This window comes from Hirundo rustica, chromosome 4 (assembly GCF_015227805.2).
Source record: "Hirundo rustica isolate bHirRus1 chromosome 4, bHirRus1.pri.v3, whole genome shotgun sequence".
NCBI classification, from domain to species: Eukaryota; Metazoa; Chordata; class Aves; order Passeriformes; family Hirundinidae; genus Hirundo; species Hirundo rustica.
This window is the reverse complement of record NC_053453.1, coordinates 43503853-43529937: the sequence shown is the minus strand read 5'-3', so window position 1 is coordinate 43529937 and position 26085 is coordinate 43503853. Positions and strand designations below refer to the sequence as shown.

Sequence of the window (26085 nt, the reverse complement as noted above, 5' to 3'; positions counted from 1 at the left end):
AAACAGATTTTGTTAGAAATGGGCATGCAGACAGCTATGTAGGGACTAAAACGGAAACATTGTAGAAAATCATAGTGTAAGATTTTGAAGGATGGAGAGTTGGTTGTTTTTTTTTTTTTTATTTTAAAGCAAAATTGATTTCACTTATGCACATTTTCACAGTCAAATGCACAAACTCACAAGCACAAAAAAAATGTGTGTCTGTGCAGCAAGGCAGGCCTGGTAATATTTTTAACTGCTCTAGAATGCCATAAAACTGATGAAAACTGGTAATAGAAAGATAAAATTAATAACAGGCGAGAAATCTGATCATATTCAAAATAATAACCAACTTGAATTCTTGAACTCAAATTTAATCAGTATTTCTCTCAAAAAGGAAAAAAGCCAAAGAAACTATGAAATGAACATAATTATAATCCTCAAAGAATCCAGACCCAGCTCTATTGAAAGATAGATAATTTTTTCAAGCAAAATAAGTAATCTGCCCTCATTAGCCTGTTCAATGTTATGTGTATACACCAGTAAAGTGCATCATTTAAGTAAAAATCTTTTCCTGCCAAATTGACAAATTAATTAAGAACTTGTCTTTGTAATTATCTCAGCCATGGTAGGCAGAAATAACAGCATGTTGTACTTAGGGGATATGAACACTGTATTAGGCCTTTAAAAATCTATATTATTGTGGTATTTCTATAGCGAGACCAGACGACCACCGATGGCAAAAGGAAAGAGTCTGCTCTCTCACCGGGGGAATATCACGGCTTTATTCTGGAGTCCTGCTCCTGATGGCTGGAGTCCTTGGTCCGTGGATGCCAGTGCCAGAGAGAACCCAGTTCCGCCTGTCCTGGGGCTTTTTCCCAGGGGGGAATGGCCCAGAGACAGGGACAAGCCACTACCCAATCAGGGATAAGGTGGGAGTGGAACAGAGTTGGGTTACATTCCAGTGTGAGGGATGGGTGCGGTTGAGCAGGGACAAACCATGTGATACAGTTTCCAAGGGGGGACAGCGGATACAATAGGAAAACATTACAAACCCCAATATGAAAATGGAGCACAATATAAACCCATATAATGCATTACAACATTTCCCCCTTTCTTCTTAAATTGAGAAGGAGGAAAGCTCAGTCCATGGGAGGCGTTCAGAGTTCGGACCTTGAGTACCTTTAAAGTTGAAGAAGAAAAAGAAGTGACATCTAGTACAGACAAACTGTTCAGAAAATACTGTTAAAAGAAGATGATAATTAGAAGGAGAGGGTTCGGTGCTTTGTCCTCCTTCAGGCAGCACTGGCCACTTGTGGGGCCTCTGCAGGTGGCTTTGCAGTTTTAGGGATGAAAGGTTTCACCCACTTGGCTGGCACCCACTTGAGGCCTGAGGGAGTGGACACACAGGTGTACCCACAACCCCAGGTGATCAGATCATGAGGACCCTCTTTTTCCCTTGTTGCTGGATCCTTTACCATTACTGGTGGCTTTGCTTTCAGCTGCAGTTGGCAGTTCTCTCTGAAATGGTGCGCAATTGGTGGGTTAAGATTTTCAAATCTTAATTTAAAATTTCAGAGTGAATAAGGCTTTGGACAACTGGATTTGGGGTGTTTCTAGTTTTAGAGACTGATGTTGTTGGCTGAGGACCCTTTTGAGATTTTGGTGGGTCCTTTCCACAATGGCCTGACCTGTCGGGGAGTAGGGGATGCTGGTTTTGTGCTCTACTCCCCATTGCTGCAGGAAGCTTCTGAACTCCTTGGATGTGTCCGTGGGTCCATTATCAGTTTTTATTGATTTGGGGAGGCCCAATAAGGAGAAAGCCTGTATTAGGTGTTTCATGGCATCACTAGACTTCTCCTCTGTGTGGGCAGAGGCATAGACAGCTCCGGAAAAAGTGTCTACAGATACATGGACATACCTTTGCCTACCAAAGGACATGATGTGCGTCACGTCCATCTGCCATACCTCACAGCTCTTCAATCCCCTGGGGTTTGCTCCTGCACTCAGGGCTGGGAGTGCGTGTTGCTGGCACGAGGGACACACTGACACAATTGTCCGAGCATGTTCCCGAGTTAGGTGGAACTGGCGGACTAGGCCTGGTGCATTCTGGTGAAAGAGCTGATGGCTGATTTTGGCTTGTCCAAAGATGTTTGGGAGTGGGGCCATCTCCACAGGCGCAGCAAGAGCATCAGCCCTTCTGTTGCCCTCGGCTATGAACCCAGGTAAATTGGTGTGTGATCTGATGTGCATCACATAAAATTGTTGCTCTCGGTGGGAGAACAGATTTCCTAGTTTTGAGAGCAAGTTGAAAAATGCAGAATTGGAGACCTCACTCAGTACAGCTTGATCAGCTCTGGATACTACACCTGCTACATAAGCCAAATCTGTGACCAAACTGAATGGTTCAGGAAACTTTTCAAAAGTTCTTACAACTGCAGCCAACTCAGCTACCTGAGGTGACCCTTCTACCTTGACAATATCTTTTTCCCACTGCTGAGTTTGAGGATTTTTCCTTGTTATTACTGATTTATGAGATGCTCCAGATGCATCTGTAAAAACGGTTAGAGCTTTTAAAGGCCTCCTGCTCCGAACTCTTTGTAATGATAATTTGAACTGAATTTGTTCACTAAATAATTTGTGAGCAGGCCAATGAATTGAAATTTGACCTGTGTAACTATCCAGAGCAAACTGCAAAGCTTCATTTTCATGAAACAGGTGCTCCAACATTGCTTTTGTGATTTGGCCCGAGTTTATCTCAGTTGGGATGTGAATACACTCAAAATCACATCCTGCCAACTCCCTGATCTGGGTCCTGGCTTTCCAGATCACTGTGGCCTGGTCATTCTTTTGGACTGGTGGTGACTGAGGAAAACCCACTCTATGATTAATAGGGGATCCCTATGGTCTTTGTCCTTTTTTGATTTTTCCACTCTTTCCCACTCAAAAATCATCCCGTGTAAGTGTGGCAATTTGCATAAAATGATGAATTTAAATGGCAAGTCTGATTTGCACCTGTTGGCCTGTCTGGTGGCCATACATTCCTGTACCTTTTCTAGGGCTGCTCTTGCCTCTTGGGTGAGGGGCCTAGGAGAACTTAGCTCCTCTACTCCTTTTAAAAGATTAAACAGGGGGTCTAGGTCCTCAGTGGTCAGATCTAAACAAAGTCTTACCCAATTTAAGGACCCACACAACTGCTGGACATCTGATATGGTCCTGATGTTATTTTCAACAACCAATTTTTGTGGCACAATGGTCTGCTTACCAATCTCCAGACCCAGGTACTTCCAAGGCAGCATCCTTTGAATCTTTTCCTCCTGAAGCTTGAACCCTGCAGCAACCAAAGAATCGATTTTCAGGTCAAGTATGTGGGACAGTAAGTCATCACTGGGGGCACACATGAGCACATCATCCCTGTAGTGCAGGATGATGGCTTCTCCTACAGCTGCATGCACTGGGGACAGCAGGGAAGAGAGGTACCACTGACAAATGGATGGTGAGTTTTTCATCCCTTGGGGAAGAAATTTCCAGTGGTATCTTTTCCTCGGGGCTTCTAGGTTGAGGGTAGGGATCGAGAAGGCGAAACGTGGGGCATCGTCAGAGTGCAGAGGGATCTGGAAAAAACAATCTTTGATATCAATAATTGCCAAATTCCAAATTTGGGGGAGCATCACTGGGGATGGCATCCGTGGTTGGAGAGAACCTGTGTCCTCAGTGACATTATTAATTTGACAGAGATCGTGGAGGAGCCGCCACTTGCCTTTGTTTGCCTTTTTGATAACAAAGACTGGGGAATTCCACAGAGACGTGGCTTCCACAATGTGGCCTTTAGCTAGCTGTTCATCCACTAGCTCCTGAAGCACCTTCAATTTTTCTTTAATGAGCAGCCACTGCTCTACCCAGACTGGTGAATCAGTTTTCCAATTGAGTTTCTGGGTAGGGCGCTCTTCAGTGGCTGCAGCCTGAAAAACCAGGGGGGCATCGGGAATGCCAGTTGTGACCCCCCACTGGGCCATCATGTCTCTCCCCCACAAGGGCTCTGAATAATCTAAAACAAATGGACACAGTGTAGTTAATTGTCCATTTGGCCCCTTAATTTGCACAACACTTTTTGATTGTTTTGCCCATTTCATCCCCCCTACACCTTCTACGTGCCTTCCACATTTTGCAGTTCCCAATGTGAGGGCCACATCCTTTCTGGTACAATCGTTACATTCACGCCTGTGTCCAAAACCCCTTTTGAGGTTTACCACTTCCCCACTGTGACAGACCTCACACCCTGTTATGGGTTTCTCCCTCCCAATAACTCATGTGGGGCAAACCTCAAGGTGTTCGTTCCTTGTGATGTCTTTTTTAGGGAACAGGTCAGGTGCTGGAATTCCCTGAGCTATTATCTGCCCCTTAGGCAGAGACAAAGGTGGGCGGACACAGCACAGCCAGAGAACTAGTTGTTTAGGGTTTGATGAGGCAAGACCCAGAAGGATCTCGATCTCTCTCAGTGTGTACTTGGTATCCCCAAGGATGACATACTTACTGCCAACATGTTGCCAGGAGCCTGGCACCTGTAAATCCAATGAACCTTAATGCCAATCTGTGTCATTTAGGTGCAAGGACTCTGTCAGTTGCAGCCTAAAAGGCTTTTGGAGACATTCAGTGGTTAGAGAGAGTCTGCTCACATCAGGGTCTGAAAGGGTCATACCTGGTGACTTCTGCTGAAAGGCAGAACTGGTTATAGCAGGATTATTTAATTTAACATTTGCATTTTCTATTTTTTTATCCCCCCTCCTCGGACTTGCCCTACGTATGTTGGCACGCTGGGCAAGTAAGGGCTGAGATTTTAGTTTTTTGAAAAATTCCCTTTGGACCCTTGAGACCCGCCGCCCCCATTGTCCTGAAAATCCAGAAATTGCTTTTTTTAAAGGGCATTGAGAGGCCCAATGCCCAGCCTGATCGCACAGGAGACACGTTGTTTTTCCCTTGGGCGGTGGCCCTGGCACAGGCACAGGGGGCATGGCGTCTGCTGCGGCAGCTCTTTGCGGTGGTCTGAATGCATATCTGGAACTTTGGTTTAGGTGAGCCGTCATGAAGGGAACATTTCTTGGTACACACGTGGAGCATGTCATCTAAGGTTGGCACTGGTTCCAAGGGCAGGCTGAGTATGGCTGCCTTGCAGTGTTCGTTCGCATTGGTCAGTGCCATCACCTCTAGCACCTGTTCTTGGGCTCCTTCATTCTTAACCTGTAACTCGATAGCTCAGGTTAATTGCTCCACAAATGCGACAAAAGGTTCTGATGGAAGCTGCTTTATTTTCCTGTAAGGTTGGATAGGCCCATTGGGCTGGACTGAAAAGAATGCTTTGAAAGCAGCATCTTTAATTCGCTCCAAAACAGCTAAAGGGATTTCTTGAGCCTGCTTGAGGGCTGAAACCCATTCACCATCACCACATAGATGTTCTAAGAGAATTGGCAAATTATTATTATCAACAGCCATTTCATGATTTTGTCAAAGCTCTTTATCTTTTTTTCCATGTAGAGTCCCAACGCCTAAACTGTGTGGACAAAAGGAGGGAAGAAAAAAGCTGCTGGAGGTCTAAGGGAACAATAGGATTCCCTGCTAAATTTGCTTATAAAAGGCTGCGAAAGTATCCACTTTCGCATCCAATTCGCATCCAAATTTGGCCTGAGCTTTGCGTAAATCCTGAATCACTTGTTGAGAGAAGGTGTCCCAATTACTGTGGACAGTACCCCCCCCCTTTTTGACCGTCAATATGTGACAGAGGTGGCATAAAAGCCGGGATCACTTCCTGCTTCTGGATTCCCGGCCCCTCCCCGCTCTGCGGGGGCATGGGAACTGGGACTGTGGGCGGGGAAACCATGGGAACCAGGGGCAGGGAGGGGCTGGAGTCTTGACTCACACGGGTAGGAGTCAGAGGGCAGTGGTTTGAGGGTAGGGGGCAGTGCCAGGGGCGGCACCAAAGGGAAGGAGGGGTCTGGGGAGGGGAAGGGATTGTGGGAAGGAGGGATAGAGAAAGAGATTGTGGGAAGGAGGGATAGAGAAAGGGAGAGGCTCCTCATGGCTCAAGAACACATGGCTTCAGCCATTTTGGGCAAAGGAGTCCCCTCCATCTTGTGACCCCCCCTACCTGGGGATCACTAAGATGGGGGGTTTGTGCACTCGGACTGCCTTCAAAAGTAAACCGAACCCAGGGTTTACAAACTGGGGAAGAAGGGAGTTTTAGGGAAAGTTTAGGGGTTTCTCGAGGAATATCCGATTTTGGGGAAGGGATTTTGGGGTCGGGATAGGGAGAAACTGAGGAAGCTGGGGAAAATCCACAAGGAACTGGCTTTTTTTTCCTTTTCATTTTGTTTTTGCATTGCAAATAAAATCTGCATGCTCCAAAGAGCAAAATTTGCTTTTTCCTTATCATTAGGGGAGCTTGATTGAGACAATTTTTTTGCAACAGCTTCCCAAAATTCTGGGGAGATTATTTGCTCTAATGATACATCTGGAAATTGAGAAAACAACCACTGAATTAATTTTTTTAATTGCTACTTGGAACAATGGGTTTTCCCATCCTCTGAGACACTTAAAATTTGATAATAGACTATTTTATGAGACACATCCATTTTTGGCTCAGATTTTATGTTTCTGTGTCCCCTTGAACTGTGGCTGGGAAACCAAAAGTTTAAAACCCCTCCCTGGAGAGAAAAAAAAAGGAGGCAAAAGGGGAAATGGTTACCTTTTCCACACCCCCCGCAAGGCTGCCTAAAGGAACTTGCTATTTAAGCACCCTGAAGATTTACTCTGAAAGCAAAAACCTTCCCTGAAAGGAAAAAAACCCTTTTCCCTGAGGATCACTGCCTCTTAAAAAGATTTTCCCTTAGATAACCTAAAGTGGTACTCACCAAAAATCCAGCATTTAGACGAATCTTTCTTTCCCAATCACTCCTTTTGCCTGAGACTGACCCTTTTTGGTGCAAAAAGAGCTTCCAGTCTTGGTTCCCAGGGTCACCTTTCCACAAACATGTGGTCACTTTCTCTGGGAGAAGCCTGCCGTTTGGGGGGCTTCTTTGCAGCACTCCAATGGGTTATTTGAGTCCAAAGGAGAAAATTACAGCTGTGGCCTGTAGAGTCCTGTGTTTCGAAGACTCCACAGTGAACGCCAAGTCTGACGGATCTGTGTCTCTGCGTGGGTGGGCTACGTTTCAGGACTCACGTGCCTGCGTGAGATTCCTTGGCCACATGCTCTCTGAGTGGTTCTAGCTTTCTGGGAGCCCCTAAAGGCTTCGAGCCCCACAATTAGGCGCCAATTGTGGTATTTCTTTAGCGAGACCAGACGACCGCTGATTGCAAAAGGAAAGAGCCTGCTCTCTCACCGGGGGAATATCACGGCTTTATTCTGCAGTCCTGCTCCTGACGGCTGGAGTTCTTGGTCCGTGGACGTCGGTGCAAGAGAAAGCCTGGCTCCACCTGTCCCGGGGCTTTTTCCCAGGGGGGACGGGCCCAGAGGCAGGGACAATCCACCACCCAATCAGGGATAAGGTGGGAGAGGAACAGAGTTGGGTTACATTTCAGTGTGGGGGATGGGTGCAGTTGAGCATGGACAAACCATGTGATACAGTTTCCAAGGGGGGACAGGGGATACAATAGGAAAACATTACAAACCCCAATATGAAAATGGAGCACAATGTAACCCAGATTAATGCGCTACAACATATTATAATGAGTATTACCAATTTCAATGAATGTCTACAAAAAATTACAAATATGATATTATCTGCCCCAAAAAAATTCTGCCAAAGCTTCCAGATGATCACCTGTTTTGGCAATCTTCTGAAATTACCACATCAAGAACCTTGTAATTAGGTGGGGTAAAGAAACTACCTTCAGTAATTATGGTATTCAAAATGCAAATGCCTAGAATTATCAGCTCACAATGCTGGTGAAAAGGACACCTTGGAGGTTTGCTCCTTTCTCATTATGGGAGTTTTCCTCTATTTTGCCTCAGATGATACTCAGTTTTTAGAGTTAATCTTATTTGCTCTAATCCATCCCAACATGTTCTTGACATGAGCTGGGCATGATCAGACTACTGCTTATAGTTGTAAGATACAACATGTAGTAGTGTTCAAAATTTATTTCATTGAAACAATAAGAAAAATGCATTGTTTTAAACAGGTAAATAGGTTGCAGCTGTGGAGCTGGTTCTTTGGTGTACTTAGTAGACAGGATTCATGGTAAATGTTTGATAGGCTCTGTACTACAACAGCATGCGAACAGCTATCATGTGGTCAGTAGGATTTTCTCTCGCTCTATGTTGCTAGCAAACTTTACCAAGAGCTCCTGCTGCAAAGATGAGCATGCTTTGTAACCTATAAGGCTGCATGGTAGCAGTTTCCCTGTACCACTTAAGGAAAATCCTTCTTAAACAGGCATTCAGTGAAAAGAGCCTCAGAGGTATATTCTTTATGTCTAATAAAGTGCAGAACTGGGACTTCATCTCACATTACACCATAGTCTAAGTTGTAATTTACTATATGATGACATGCATGAAATAGAGACTTTTGAATATGCCTCTCTTGTTCTGTTTGTTTTTTAAGGGACCATAATGACTAGAAAGTATACAGAAAATTGCTTTACTATTCATCACTCTGGCTGATCAGCTGTTCTTTAGTTTCTTGCATTTGTAAACATCAGCCTCTGAATATGAGAACCCTTGATAAGTTTTAGCTTTTCTCCAACTGAGGAAAAAAATATTATCCTCAGCAGAATGTGTTCTGTGTTACCTGTTATCTCCTTTCTGTTCTTCCTTCACCTTTTCCCTATCAGTCCTTACTTTTTAATAAAGAATATTAGATAAAATCTTTCTTTTACTGCTTCTGTTCAGTAATTTATAATAGAGGGAAAGATAACATTTTTAGTAGTCACAACATCTTAGAAAATTAGATTCCTCATTTCCTAGCTTTCCTAATTTTTTTCCGAAATTAGAAGGCTAATCTACCTTATTCTGTAACTAGTGATATGAAGGATACTTCTGTTTGTAATTGTCATGAAGGCAGTGAATGCCTTCTCTGTTGAGTGGAGAAGGCATCTGCTAAGATCTTTAAAGTATATGATGAAGTGCCTGCAGTTATATGCTGTGCACTCATCCTCCATCTGGATCACATATCAACCAGCATTCAAAAGTTGAAACATCCTCTGCATAGTTTCCAGGTAAGGCTTTCTGGAACAATTTCCTTTGAGGCATTCAGAGGAATGTGGCAGAAACCACCACTCTCAGGACTATGTTTGAAGCATACACCTGTTTGGCTCTCCCCACTTTAATCCAACCTGTCTCAGCGATCTCAATCTCAATCTCCATATCATGAAGTCACAAACTTGGACATGCAACACCTACATTCCATGCAAACCTCATGAAGTTCAACAAAGCCAAGTGCACAACTTCAACAAAGTTTCTGCACCTGGGTCAGAGCAATTACCAATTTCTATAAAATCTCGGGGATGAATTGATTGACAACAGATAAGGATTGAAAAACTGGATGTGAGCCAGCACTGTGCTCTTTCAGCCGTTTGAAAGAAGTGTGGCCTGCGGGTCCAGGGAGTTTATTCTCCTCTGCTCATGTGAGACTCCCACCTGGGATAATGCATCTTGCTCTAGGTTGCCCAATACAAGAAAGACATGGACTGGTTAAGGGCAATACACATGAGTTCTATGAAAACAGTCAGAGGCATGGAGCACCATTCCAATGGAGAAAAGTTGAGGTTGTTTATTCTGCACAAGAAAAGGTTCTGGGTAGATCTTATGGTGGCCTTCCAATACATAAAGATGACTTATAAGGAAGATGGAGAAAGGTTATTCAACAAAGCATGTAGTGATAGGAAAAGGGGAAATGGTTTTAAACTGAAAAAGGATAGATTTAAAGTGGACATGAGGAAGAAATTTTTTACGATGTGGATAATGGGGAACTGGAACAGCTTTTGCAAAGACCAGGTTGGATGAGCATTTGAACAACTAGATCCAACAGAATGTACCCCGTCCCACAGGGGTAAGATTGGGCTAGATAATCATTAAAGGTCCCTTCCAACCCAAAGCATTGTGTGATTGTCCTATTCTATGATTACACTGACCTCCAATGAGCTCTCAGAGCAAATGCTAAATAGGGAGGATATGAAGAGGCAATGTCATTTGCCAAGAAGCCAGAGACCAGTTTATCAGTACAAATGTGGGAGGAAAGTCTTTTCTCCCTTCTTTCAAAGATTTGTATTCAAATATAATTTAAGAATGTTGAGCTTTAAGGGAATCAATTTCCACAGAAACATTATGTACTACTGTGCACAAATTAGACAATCTTATGCAGTAACAACCTATACTGACAGGAAACTTTCAGAGCTAAATCTCCACTTCGAGTATCGGTATACCCTATGCTGCAGAACCATATTGGGCTAGCTCTGTCTTCTGCTTTCACCTATGCTTTGTATCTAAATTGACTAAGAATGAGACTTTCAGTAATTGTATTTATGCATTTTATAAGTAGCCCTTTTCCTTTCATTGAAACAATTTTATGAAATATTGATTTTTTACCAAATATTTTAATGTGTTTAAGAGGTAATGATTTTTTCCTAATAACCATTAAAAAAAAATAATGATAACAACAACAACAAAAACAACAACAACAAAACCCAGCTTTCTCTAAAAAGTTCTTTTGCCTAAGTAGAAAATTTCATCACAGGAACTATTGAAATGTTGAGGAATAAAGGGAACTTATGAAGAATGGAATGGCATTTGGTATATGTAAAACAGAATGGAGAATGGGACCACACCATTGTCTTATAATACAATGGCTGATAGATTACTTATATCCATTTCTTAGAAAAATGCCTCTATTCTGGCAGAATAATACAATCCTTGACTTTTGAAACTACAAAATATTGAAATGATACCAGAATGCAATGGTTTTAGAATTGAAAACTTATCCCATATATAAAATGTTTATGGATATCAGAACCAGTTTTCATATTTCATATTTGGACAAAGAGAATCTGAGAACGAAAAGGATTCCAGAGAGAGACTGATTCCAAGGTTTGACTGTAGCTGGGATTTTTATTTTGAAGGATGACTTAATTATCATGCTATGGAAAATATAGCTATAGATGGTGTGTAGATACATGTCTTGGTTTTGAAAGACAGTTGTCTGCCAGGAAAACTAGAGCCTCCCTTGGAACAGAGAATGTAAACCCCCTTCCCTCCAAATTATTATAATTTTGCAATTAGGGGCTCTCAAGCAAAGATAAAGGAAATAGGAGTAACAGTTCTTTACTAGGAATATTAAAAAAAAAGAGGAAAATACAAATGTAGTAGTACAAAAAAACAAGCAAGCAAGCAAATAAAAATCCTGGAAAAAACCCTGACAGAGTCAGGGATACAACCTGACACCCTGTTGGTCAAGGTGCTGGAAGCAATCCAAATAAGTCCTCCTGGAGTAACAGATGTGGTTCTGTGGAGTAGAGATGGTCCTGTTGAAAAGTCCAGTGGTGACGAGATGGGTCCCATCTTCCTCTGGGAATCCCATGGAAAAACAGGATACCTTGTGTCCTTCAGTCACAGTTTTTATCTAGCTAGGAACAGTTGGCTCCCCCTGGCCCCCATTGTGTGGAGCATCTCACTCTAGAATGATGAAATGTGTAATGTCATCGGTGGGCCCTAATGGCCCATTGTCAGAAGATGTCCCCCTGGATGATGGAGGGGTCGTGAAAGAGATAAGAAGCACTGCCCCACCTGGTTTTAATGGCTGGGCCATTATCAGAAGGCATCTGCCTCCCTCCCTCCTGGAGTAAGGAGGATAAAACATCTCCCAAAAAACAGCTTTCAACAGATGAAATAGAATACAAATTTTTAGGTTACATAATCCAATAAAATACATGATCCTTTTGATGTAGAAAAAGAGAAAAATAGAGATTTATTTACAGAAATAAGCCATTTCAGTAATATTAAAGGGGTGAATGAGACTCTACGTAACCTTAAAAAAAAAAAAAAAAAAGGGTCAGGATAAGCTAATACCTTATTTTCTTCACTCTGCTTTTTCTAGCGGTTAAAACCAGATTGCCCTGGAGTTTTACTGTGTCTGGATAATGTTTTTCAACTTGACACATACCTCCTACTTATTTTCACATAGACTAACAGCGTCCAGTGAAGTTTCACACCATTGCTATCATGATTTATTTCCTGCCTGTCCTGATCTGTATAAATGGCTCTGTTTAAAAAAAAGCAAGAACAAAACCAACAAAGCCAGAAAAACCCTTGCCATGTTTATGTTTCAGAAATTATCCATATGAACAATTTAATTGATTTCCTGGATTTAGGACTCTGCAGTTATTACAGCGGTCTATCACCATAGAGTATTTGAAAAAGACAGGAAAGAACAATTAATGGGAAAAGGAGACACTGGTCAACCTGAAATGAAAACGTGGAAAACATGTGAAAGCACCTAATGTAAAAGATTTTCGCATTATTAGAATCTCTATTTGACAAAGGTAGACTGATATAAATCAAGGCTTAGGAAAGGAAAAAAAAAAGAAATAGGAAGAATGAATAGTCACTTTTCACCTGAAAATAGCAGAGTATAATTCGTTTTGTGTTTGGTATTGAAGTCTTAAACAGAGTAAAAATATCATCTTACAATTTTTATGGTCTTGGGTGTGTTTTTTATTATACTTTTGCATTGTAATTTCTGTCTTTATGTATAGAACAGATTTATAAACCAAATAAATTAATTGCTTTTTGCATGTATACTTATTAAAAAATCTCATTGTAAAATATTAATCCAGGCATTTCTCACAACAGTAGGTCTGTAAAATTTTGTGTTTACTATTTATACAACTGGATAGATGGCACTTAAGCAAGATATAGAGCTTATATTATGAATTCCTCAAGTTTTCTAACAACTAAATCCAATATTTCTTCTTCAGTTTCAGGAAGAGAAGATAATTTATCTTAGCTTAAACAGTGCATATGCTGTATCTTTGATATACAGCGGCTGACTTTATCTGTCTATCTTGCTGTTTTCTACTCTGAGTATCTGTTACAGCATGAGTGGTCATTTCTGATTGACTCATGTGTTCCTTCTGAAGAGATTTTCTTTTTTCTTCCTGTCAGTATTTTCTCCCTGCCTAATGCTCCACTCTGCTGTCTATTAAATTATATATATATTTTGTTCAGTGTATCCTTGCTTCCTTGCTTAGTTCTATCTTCCTAAATTTTTTTTTTTTTTTTTTTTTTTTTTTGCAATCCTTTGTACCTGATTCTAATTTTGGATTAGAAAGTTATGTGTGTTCTAAAATTAAAAAATATATTTTCTTATATTGGTTTGAACAGTATCTAAAGACCCTTTTATTTACCTAGGAATGGAATGTCAATTCTAAATATCTCTGCTTACACCAGCAGAAATTTTATCTAATACTGGTTGCTTAAAGAACAAAAATACATGAATAAGCTTCTAAATGGAATAAAATATGTTTAACTGTTTTTTTTTTTTTTTTCCTGAAAAGATTGATAAATAATTTAAGGATGCCTTGGGGAAGGTCCAATGTGGTTTTGGTAATTTGCTTATGTATTTCTGACTTTTTGAATCACAAAGAGAATTAATAAATTAAATATTAACCTCTTCAATGTTACTGGGGTTTTTATGTTTATACCATCCACTAGTGAGATGTGAAATTTGGCTGATATCCTCAAATGGCTTCCTTGCCTGATATCCTAAAATGTGGCCTTATCATCAGAGTTCAGCAAACATTCTACAAGAGGGAAAACACTGTAGATACTTTGATACTTGATAGCATAAAATAAACAAAAGTACTTTCTATGTGCACATAAGCTTGCTTTAGAGGACTCAGAAAAACCTCCCTAGAGACTCCAAAGCTGGTTAAAACTTTAGGAAGAGGTCTTGATGCTTGCCACATTACTTCAGCATCCTGCATTTAGGTCACAGCAATTTAGGTGAAAACAAGTACTGTATCTGTGCACAACAATCACATACTAGCATCTAAAATGAAAAGAAATCTGTAACTAGTAAAGTTACTTTGAACAGTTAATGGTGCTGCAGCATAAAATTTTGCTGATAGAAAAGCCATTATTAACATTTCATTTTGATACTGCTGGAATCATATCTTTATTAAACTTCCATTATCCAACATATATTTTTAGGATCCTGAATTTTGGAAGATATTGTTTCCTCTTTGGCACTTAGGAAAGTTTTTCAATATCAGTCTAAGGGTTGCCTATGCCTCTACATAGTGTAAATAATACCAGACAATCTTTCATTTGGAGCTCTGATAATACACTCTTCAAAGTGAATTGGCTTATCATTGCAAGGAAGAAATCTTATTAAATAAAGGATAATGTTTGCCCCACACTGTAGTTGTTGTGCCTTGATGAATTGACCAGTGTGCTTATTCAAACTAAGAAAAAGTTCAGAGGGAAGGAGTATTAGATTTAGATAGGAATTGAAATTACATTATAAATGGGGAAATATTTTTAAATCTAATTTAGGGAAAAAAAAAAAAAGAAAGAAGAGAAATAATAAGAAAAAATCTTAAATTTGCTGACTTTAAAAATTAAAAAAATAATATTTTGGGTCATAGAATTAAATATTTTCTGAAAACATCTCTTCTGTAATTTATTCTTTACTGTTATCCTCCATCTGTTCACTTTTTTCTCCTTCCATGACTTTCAACTAGAAATTAAGTCAAAATATATATCTGCTGGGTGTTGGGTTTCTTATTTTTCTTTTCACATTTCAATCTGATTTTCTACAAATTCTAGATTTAAAAGAAATTTCTTTTTTAGATATTTTAATCTCAGATATCTTCTTTTTTCTTTTTTTCCCCCATTATGGCTGATTTGCTGAGAGCACAAGGATGGCTCTATTACATGTTTGTGCTCACAAGTAGATAGAGCATTTGGTCAAAAAGACATGTCTGATGAGTCAGCACCAAGCCTCATAAGACCATCACCATTTCAACTGAAACTGTTTCTAAACAATATTTCCAAAAGGATTCACTTAATTTGAGAATTTAACTTAAATTATATTAATATTTATTTACAATGTTTGCAAGTCACACTCAAGATCTTTCTATAGAATTTGATTTGATTTTTTTTTTTTTTAATTGTAAGAGGATGTGTGCACCAAATTTAGGTCAGTGATAACTTGTCTCATTTTCTTACCCTTTTTTTTTGTGTGTGTGTATATGTCTGTATGTCTACATATGTTATTGTTTTATAAGTTTTTATAAGTTATAGAAGCCTAACAATTACTTTTATTTGTCTGATTTATTAAAAAGTTTCTATTTCTTGTTATTCAAATCAGATATGCATGATGTTACATGATTTCATTCTCTCTTTCAAGTTTCATCAATTAAAAAAAGGCAATTAAAAAAAACAAAACTCAAACCTTAAATTCAACAAAGCAATATGGAGCTGTAATAAGTATCAGCTCTCAGTACAATATGCAACAAAGATGAATATCAATGAAAAAAGCGCCCTAAAAGTAGAAATCTCACTGTCAGCAGTATGCTAGTACAGTACCACAATTAAGTTTTCAAACACTATTTTCCTGCACCAAGATTCGATGGCTGGCTGAGGGCTCTGCAGTTACAAAAGTAATAAGTAACCTAATCAGTCCATTGTGTGAAAGTAGATGGAAATTTACTACTGATGCGTTTTGTGCATTTTGGGTTTAAATTAACTCTGGGAAGATGTCTGTTGGTGGTAGCATAGACTCAGTATGTCTTATTTTAATAAATAACTAGTTGATTTCTCACAGGAATGTTAAATATATTTAGGAAACACATATTAAAATGCTGTACAACAGAACATACGTACCACTTCCGCAAGCATGTTAAGAAAGTCAACCCAATGAATGAAAGCCTTAAGTGTTCACTTTCTCAGTTCTTATTGAAAAAATCCCTTTTCCTTTGTGATTATCCTATGATTCATAGAGAAAAACAAGGATTTCATAAATGCTTATTTCAGTTTCAGAGTGTCTCTAGGAGAAACAAAAGAGACATTTATTTGGCAATTCTCTGTGTATTCTTCTGTGACTCATATCTGTGACCTCTGAAAGGGAAAAAAAAAAAAATTTATATATATATATATATAATTTCCTTCCATTTATTTTGAATCTCTAAACATATTTTACAAAATCTTATCCAACATCTTTGGATGCTGGCTGTGGTATATGATATTTGCTGATGACCACATATGTCTATTTCTTATTAACAAATTTTTCCACAAGTCTTGGCTAATCTTCTGTTGGTCTACACCCACAGAGTATTTCTCTCTAGTTTTGATCCAGTATACCCTGAGAAACATGGGATTCCTTCAGAAAAGGCAGTGCATGATTTTGTGTTTGATTTAAACCCTAAGACCTCTTTAGGTTTCAGAATCTTTCATCTGAACAATAGAAATTTACCCAGGGTTTTCTTTGTAATTGTTAGCCCCCTGTATTTCTAAGGAACTACCTAAAATACTGCAGCCAGGCACCTGAACCTGGCATCTGCACTATTAGTCCTGTTTACCTCACCATTTTTGTTTCATTAATTGAAAAAGTGATAGACAATGCAGAAGATGAATGGATTAATGGCAGATATCCTCAAAAAGAAAACAATGAATTGTCATTATGTCATACTAGAATAAGATTAGTGTTTTGCCTATTGCATCTACTATGAGTAGCAAAAATATCCACAAACAGCAAGAGGGCTTCAGTATCAAGTGCATCACAAAATAATAGGCAAAATATTGAGCAACATTTGTCTTCTGCCTTTGAACAAGGATACCCAAAAGACTTAGGCATATATATTATGGAAATCCAAGATTTTAGTGCTTCCATTGAGTGCTCATCTCTTAATTTTCCAGTATTTCTTTGATGTTTCCCAAAAGAAAGGAATCGTTAAGGGCATCACTCTTTTGGCAGGGACAAAATTATTCTGTACTATTGGATTTTGTAAATGGTCAGAGGAAAATATCCAATTGAAGTCTCGCTCTGCATATGAAATTTTCCATTTCCTCTAGTCATCACAGCTACTTGACTTCTTTATATGACTCAGATCCCACTTAATTTAAAAAGTGTTTGTTCTTCTTGAAGAACCTGATATATTAAGTACATAACACTATAGTAAATTCTTTTAGAAAGTGGAATCTCTGCATAATGAAGTTAAATTAAAAAAAAAAATCCCTATGAGAAGTGAAACTTGTACAGTGGTTGCTTCTGTATTTTAAACTGTTTTTTAATGGTAATGGCAGCAAATAAATTGTAAATCGTTCTATTAATTGTAGCATTATGATCTACCAAGCCCATTAGTTTATTTTTCCACTTACTTATATCTAAAAAGAAACACAGTTTTAATGTCATGATCCCTCTCTGAGTCCTCTAACTTTGTGACCCACCTCTGTGATCTCTTAAATTGAGTGTATCACTCATTTATTACCAGCTCTTTTTAAATTTCCTCTCCAGCTAACTCTGCAAATAGAAGGCTTCTAGCTGTTTTAATTTTCTATTCTGACAGCAGAAGGCATATCTGCATTATTAAAATGCCAGATATCTTTATAACTGTTATCAAGTACATTAATTAAAAGAAAATAATAGTAGAATTTGCATGGGGGAGAAGTATTGCTATAAATCTTAGTTAATTCACAGTTGTCTGCAAGATGCCATTTCTCCCACACCCCTCTTATTTTGAACCCTTATGTGTATTCATTGTTAATAAATACTCCCCTAACAAGTATGGTGTATAGCTGCTGTTTGTATCAGTATGAAGTATGGTCCTATCATAGTTCTATTTCTCAAGTTGAGAAGAAAGGGAAATTTCTTTCATAAAATAAAAAGGCCTTATTAAGAGCCTAAATTATATAGCAGCAATAAGTCTGTATGACAATTATATACTTTTTAATTAAGTGATACTATAGACTGTGGGTTTATAGTGTAATATATTTTTTTCAGTCAGAGCTTTCCCTAAAATTAGTTTCTCTTCTATTCATAGCTTCTGAGTGGAAGTTCAGGTTTATATTAAATGTGCTATTCTCAAAGTGAGCCCTGTGGAAGGTACAGAAGCAACATGTAATGATTTTACAGCTTGGCAGCCTGACATGAAATGGAGTAGAAAAGCAGGTCTCAGTGATGACAGGACAAAATGTTTCAGACCTAGTATTTGGCTGAGGTTTAAGGGTAACTTTTAAACTTTCTATTGAGGGCAGGTAGCCCCATTTATGTTACTGAAGCTGCTTCCCCCCCTCAAAATAGTCCTGTGAAAACATTAATGTTAGGCAAATTTCACATGTCTTGATGGAAAGCATTTTTTATTTGGTATGGATTCAAAAAACATCCTTGTAGGAACAGTGACTTTGCCTACATAAGGACGTAAGGATATTTTACATCAGTTCTGAGAATGTAGTTTTCTATCTGCTTTTATGATTTTTATAACCACAATATTCCTCTGGCTCTAGAACTCAACCATTTTGGTTCCTTTGGCCTCTTATCACAGACCTCAGCCAAATGACCCTTTGGTCTGCAGATTGGAGGTTGCCAAGAGCCTCTGGGATCATTCTGAGTTTGTCATTTCCTCCATACATGGAAGGATACACACAAATCTAGCAGGGATTTTTGAACTCTTTACTATAAAATAAATCCTCACATTTGTTTAATTCTCTACCATAAGAGCTTGAAAATGGCTGTAAAATTATCGTGGTGGTATAATTTTGTAGAAACTGAACCAAACATTTTTATTATTTATTTATTTGTTTCTTTCAATGTTTTCCTGATGAAATTTTTTGATTTGGTTTACCACAGGTTTTTTGTTTGTTTGTTTGTTTGTTTGTTTTAAATTTATTTATTTAATAAACAGCAATGATATGCATGTATTGATAGATATCTAGCTATTTTAGGTGTAAGAGGAACACACTCATTTTTTTAAATTTCTTAATTGAAAATCCAGGTCTTTATAAGAATCCTCAAATAAATATTGGCATACATCTTTTATTTTCTAGCTTCACATTGTCATGTAGGAAAACTCCACAGAAGTGCTTCAGAGAAAGGGACCTGAACAAAATAAAGAACCAATCTATTTCTCCAAAGCATTCTGTAGATAGATGTGGAGTTATTCTCGTCTTTAATACCTCTACAATTCACAGAATAGGCATTTGTTGCAGATCAAAGCCATGAATTGACAAGGATCAGCAAGAAAACCTAGGACTCTCACAGGGCGTCTTTCTTCTTGTTTACATACTGCTGCTACAGTAGGTTACAATAAATGTATTTTCTCCTTTTTTCTTACAGAGAAGAGTGCATGATGCTGCTGTACTTTCCCTGTTTACCTGAGCTTAAGAAAGAAATCAGAGCCTTTCTGACAGTACTGAAGAAGAAAAATGGTATGAATATCTCACCACTGAGACAGTTTTGATTTTTAAAGAAAGTTAATACTTTTAAAGGAAATTTTGAGGTAGATAGTAATTTCTTAAATTTTTAATATATTGAAAGTCTTTTGCACTTAGAATTCAAGAAGAAAAAGATTCACAAAATTCTTTCATTTTGTAAACAAACCAGCCAGGCATTGGCAGGTTATTGCATTTATACAATACTTTATGATAATTGTATTTACCTTAAAAAGATATCTGTCATTTGGAACACACAGTCTCTTTAGCAGATTTGGAATATTAAGGAGATATTTGTTATATATCTGCAATGTATATCAAAGAAATGAAATAAATATCCAAGAGTTTTAAAGGGGGATAAATTCAGGATCCTCTGGATCCTGAGTAGATTACAGTGCCTATCCTGTCAAGTAGGACTGCACTACACTTTGCTTTTAGGAAAATGTTCCAAATAATCATAAGTGGTTTTATGTTTCTTTCCTTATGTTCTTTTCTATCTTCATTTGTGTGTACAATTCCAGAATATGAGTGATATGCCAAATACAATTTTGGTGAAATTAATTTTTTATCAAAGTTTATATGCCAGATTTTTAAATCCATGAATAAAAATGAAGAAGGTCTTTGGGGAGAAGTCTTCTCTTATATACCAAGAAATTATTCAATCTTCTAAGAAAGTACATAGGCAGCTTGAATTACTGAAAATCAGTCAATTTTGTAATTAAATTTAACTCTGAAAATCTGATTATATCAACTTTCTAAAGTATTAATATATGTAGTGGTTGGCTTTTTACTTTATTTTGGTTTCACTCCTAAAATGTTTTCTGAGGGGCTTGTAATAAATAACAAAGAACATCAAAGTACTGTGACTTTATTTTACAATTGATACTTTTAATTAACTTCATTTAAGCAACCTTGATATGACTTAGAACCACCCACTCAAATGGTTTCTGTTAATATTTCCAACAGAAAGAGAACACCCTAAAAGCATCAGCATTCTGCTTTGGGTTTTTTCTTCTTACTAAGATTAGGGACATCAACTACACTTTTAACAAAAGTTCAAGGAGCAGCTACATCAAGAAATAGTGAATCTGAGTAGCTAGAACAGAAACAAACCTGTTCAGCCTTAAAATAATTTCTCTAGGCAACAATAGAAACACTATATAATAAATAGTGTTTTGTTTGATATCTGTGTTGTCACAGGCAATATCTGGACCAACTGAACCCATTATCAAAGTTCTGAAAGGGACCAAAGAACAGTATTTTAAATTAATAAGTTCAGAGCTATTATAGACTGGAAGGAAAAGTTAATTCAAGGTCAATTAAGGGTGATTATTCAATGATTAATTTGTAATGAAGAAAGCATTATTCTCAACCTTCTGTTGACACATTTCATAGCAATGCAGCTAATATGTAACTGTAAATGTGAGAATCTTCGGCAAGAATTATCAGGCTATTTCTTGGAACACTGTAAATATAATTTTGGCTTTATTGAAGTTCATTTCAAAAATCATGGTGGAACTTACTAGGATGAGTGTTTCATATGCAGTACTTAAATGATACATAGAGACATAAAAGTTGTTACAGGAAATGGATGACATACATCCTGGAAAATGCATTAGATTCAAAAATCTTTTGAATTTCTACAACCAAATGAGCAGATATTTACAGACACCTCTTGACACATAACTAAAATGTCCTGACATAAGCTGTGTTCATCATTAAGATAACAGTGAAAGAACAATTAAAAAAACAAAAACAAAAACAAAAACAACTTGCTATTTTCTTTTTCATAGGATGAGGAATTATATTCTGATGAGAGAAATGGCTGTCACTGCTGCTAGTAAAAGGAACTCTCAGGCTAAAATGTATTTATGCTCCCTATTCAGTCTCTAGAAAAGGAATCAAGGAATTCCAAGAATTCAAAGCAGCTCACCAGTGCTGCTAATGATCAGTTGCACAATAAATTGCTTTGACTTTAGCAGACGTTGTCAGAATTCCCACCATGTCCACTAATCATGTGTCTGCTATAGCTGACAAGACAGAACAAAAAACTACAATTTCAGCACTTTCAGATATGGCATCTTAGTAATTATTTTACATACTTGTTTCTCTTGTATCTGATACCTTTTTCATTTGGAAATAACTTCATCATATAGCATGTAGATGGGCACACTGATTATGCTCTGATGTATTTTTTGTATGAGCATAATTCTTGACAGATTATTTATCAATTTTTATGTAATGTAATTTTCAGTATGCCCTTTATATCTTCCTCCTAACCTATCTTTGTGTCTTTGTTTTTTAAATTTTGCCTACTGAAAAATTAGCTTGGATTTTTCCAGGATTTTTTTTCTTCCTTTATGAAAGATTTTGTGGAAGAATATTCTTTCAGGTGATTAAAAAAAAACAAAAACAAAAACAAAAACAACTTTTTACTGGGGAGTACCATGTCAATACAACAGATTTGTAGCTCTTAGATCAAGAAACTCTGTATACTGTCCCACCAAGACTTACGCAGGTTTTTCCCCTTAAGATACAAAAATAGTCAGTGCATTTCTGCCAAGGTAATTCTAGGGCTTGCTGAGAATATAATCATTCTCTGAACAGTTTCAGTCAATACACCTGACTGTCTGAATACTCTCAAATCATTGCATCAATCTGTTAATTTGCTCTGCTTATGGTGGAAAAAAAGTCCTTCATTTTTAATTAATTTACTTATTAAAATAATTCAATACTTTAATGTTCTTCATGAAAGTTACACATTTTTCTTCTTTCCTCCTCAAGTTTTAAATCACCGTTTTTCATCTCTTTCATAACTGCCAACAACCATCAGTTAATCGAAAACAGACCAGCAGTGATGAATTAAGCATGAAGCTTCTTTCTTAGCCTCTGGCCATCCCTCAAGTATCAACCTTTTGAAGACTAGCAGTTTCACATCCTCATGTTTCTTGAATTGAATCTTGGAACTGTATGCTTTCAGTCAGTTTGTATATGTCATGCATTTCAATTTGGGACCCTCAGCATGGCAGCAAAATTTATTTTAAAACTGGAATAGTTTAATAAATTTATTTTCTGAAAGGATTATTTTAGGGGCATGAAGAGCTGTTCATCAGAGAGCTCACCGATATTTCACATTGAGCTAAAAAACTTCTGCTTTTTTACAGACCTTCTTTTTACTTTTGAAGACCTTCCTTGGTGCATTAAAGTTTGTCTACAAGAAAGGCAATTAATTTGTTTAGTAACAACCTCATTTATATATTGACTGACTTAATGACAAAGTCTCTGTTTTGATTTTTGTTACATAAAAACTTGAATTTAAGGTACCACTTGCAGACCTTTTTCTTGTTATTTTGCTGAAGTGAGTGTAAATATGACTAGTTCTAATTAAAATGTAACTGCTTCTTCAATATTTATTTCAAAAGTACTTATGTGGTGTATACTAGGTGTGCTTTTTGCCTTTTTTTTGTTTGTTTTGTTTGGGGTTTTTTTTGTTTGTTTGTTTTGTTAAGTATCTTCTGTAGTTAGGTTTAGGGACTTTATAATTACTTTGATCTTTGGCTAATATGAATATAAACTAACAAATTAATATTCACCAAAAAACTTTGCATATTGTCTTTTTCTTTTTTATGGGCCTTACTTTAGTTCCAGCACTTCTTTTCCTTCACTTTTCAATTGGAACAGGAAAACAATGCAGAGGAAAAAAAGCTATGAAATACTGTTTATTTTTCCCCACATTTCTAGGGTATTCTCTGGATTGAATACAACAAGGATACTGGTGGTAAATATGTGATACATATCATTCACCTGACTTTATTTTTATTTTAAAATTTATTTATCTGTTTGTTTGTTTGTTTGTATTTAGGTGAATTTGCTATATTCACCTAAATTGAAACACAGTACCTTGGAATTTTTCGTAGTTGGGTGAAAAAGATAAGTATAAAGTGAGTATATAGTTTTCAAATATTGAATATCTTTGCAAGATGTGGGAAAAGTTGATTTTATATTATTGTGCACAGAGACAGAAATGCATACATCTACACTTATGAACTGTTTAACAGTGAGTAGACATGATATTCATCTCAACTTTACATGCTTGCCTTATTCTTAATCTGTCATTAAGAAATAAAATTAAAAAGTTAGTAAATTTTCTTAAAGGAAAGGTAAAAAAAAGAAAACTTCAAAGAATGAATTTTTCAATAGTCTTTACACTATTTTACACAGTGACAAAATAATAACAAGATGTTTCTTTTCTGCCAAGATTTATTAATCATAGTCCACTGTAATCACACTAATGAGGCACTCCTCTCAACTGGAATGAAATTGACCTTTTGCATTAAGAAAGAATTACTGTGATACACATTAAGAAATAGTTTTTATGGTTATTTGTAGTACTGAATCCACATTAAGCTGCCTCAGTACCATAGTATGTTATACTGAGGGAATAAACATTACACAGCTTACTTTCTACAAAATTTATCTAAAAAAGGATTGTCCGTGTTGGTTTTTTTGTGTTGTTTTTTTTTTTTTTTTTTTTTTTTTTTTTTTTTTTTTTTTTTTTTTTTTTTCTGTCATGGGTAAATGAAAAGACAAAGGAAGTCATTCAGATTTTCAGATTTTGTAGTGGTGGTTCCTGGGTTTACATAAAGTATAAGCCTCTTCATGATCCTTAAGGTGATTAAAGCAAAACAAAACAAAATACAAAACAAAACAGAGAAAACCTGGACAAAGTGAAGAAAAAACCCCAAAAATCTGTCCCTGTGTATTTCAGTCAAGTAATAAATACAGATGTTTCATACATATATATAATTGTTCAATGTGAGTTACTTCATCCCTTATCAATCCCTTGGATAGATTTCCTTCAGTTACTTCTATTAAATTTTATATTTTTTGTTTCCCAAATAAATAAGTAGCAACTCAAAAGCAAAATCCAATCCTGATTCAAGGATCTAGAGATCTGAGCACAAAGAAACAGGATTCTATTATGTATTTTTACTTTTGATTGTATCCTTAGGTAATAGCCTTTTTAGAAGTGTGAATTAAGTTTTCAAATAGTCTGTGTGGCTTAGAAATTATTTTGAAAAGCTTCCAAAGTTCAGAAGCCTGAGAACAAAAGCTGAGTCATTCCATGGGTTGTTAACATTATAATTACATCCTATGTTTTGAAAATAAAAATTCTCTGTAAGTGGGAAAGTGGACTGGAGATATTTTGAGTTACTGTTGATACTTGTCATTATACTTGTCAACTAAACTAATTTTTGATACATCCCGTCTGAAAATGTTGAAGAGTTATAAATTTATGTCATCTTTATATTAAAAAAAATGTGGGATGTAGGTATTATTTTTCTTCTCTTACTATACTTTTAACACCTTTGAGACTTGATTTACAGTTTTGCCCTTTGTTATGATAATATACTTATAATTCTTACTTCCTCATTGCCTGTGAATAGGAAAACCACATATGAATGCAGTATTTATTATGAGAAGAAAAACTAATCCCAACTTCAATTAAGTGATGCATCCTTCATTCTTCTATGAGATATAAAAATATGTCAAATAACATAAAATATATACAATCTCAAAAAAAGCAGTCTAAATATGACTTTAATATTGCACTTCTGTACCAGTCTTATATCATCTAGAATCATAAAAGTGCTGAAAGATAATACATCAAGAACAAATTCTGATATGCACCATCTTTTCTTCTACTTTCATGAACTAACCAGAAAATATTGAAAAATGTGGAAATAAAAAGAAAAAAAATCTGTACAGTTTTGAGACAGATCTCAGCAGACCAAAAAAAAAAACCCATAAAAACCTTTTTCTCTGGCAGTCGTCAAGGTCTTATATGAAATGTATTTATTAAGATTATGGATATTTTGTTTAGGAGTTTTAAGTGACTTGCCCAGAATCAATAGGAGTTTTGCCATTTATTTCAGTGAAAGGTGGATTTAACTCTAGATCAGTTTTGGAACTTTCTTAGAGGCTTTCAAGTCTATTGGTGAAGGACAGATAATATATATCAAATCATATTTTTTTGGTCCTCCAGAGGAAAAAATGCACTGTGTCTAGATTGTTTTGATAGGTTGCTTCAGTGTGATGAATTTCCTTCCTCAAATACTCAATTGAAATATATCACACCCACCCTGAAAGTATTAAGAACTATATGATAATGTTGGGGTTTTGGGTTTTTTTTTTTGAGAATGAGTAATGTGTATCATAGGAAAGCTAGTAAATGCACAAACTGTGTCAGTTATTTTAAGAGTGTTTCTCCTCTGTTATGTAAGAGAAAGGTATAGCTTGCTGCGAGGATCACACTTGTATGTACCAAATTCTCAGTGTTCCAATGAATGTGCTTTACTTAAGAGGCACGAAACACAAATAATGCAGATCTGTATTTCACCAACCCTGTCCAGCACCAACATTAAAAACATCATTCTCTTACCCTCCTTGCTCCCCTTGCCACCACCCCCCATGCCCCACCCATCTACCCCACCTCCCTTCTCAAAAAATGCTTTGAATTTTCTCCTGGTGTGCTTATGGAAGCTTAAATTTTACTCTTATTTCTGTTTTGAAAGTTTTACTTGGATATTGAATTTTATGGAACTCTGTACATAGAGCATGGATCCATTTAATTTTCAATATCAGATGGTGAAGTTGGTTTGAATTTGGTCCATGTTCTTCTCTGC

The 26085-nt window shown here is 36.9% G+C and overlaps 1 protein-coding gene across 2 annotated transcripts in view; it reads left to right on the top strand.

The window, feature by feature from the left end:
- MGAT4C (MGAT4 family member C) overlaps nt 1-26085 on the top strand; it is a 411241-nt gene that overhangs the window by 25055 nt on the left and 360101 nt on the right. For both annotated transcript variants that reach the window (XM_040063363.2, XM_058420301.1), the window contains exon 2: nt 19305-19396. The gene's annotated coding sequence lies outside the window, so the exon portion shown is untranslated. The remainder of the gene's footprint in view (nt 1-19304; nt 19397-26085) is intronic.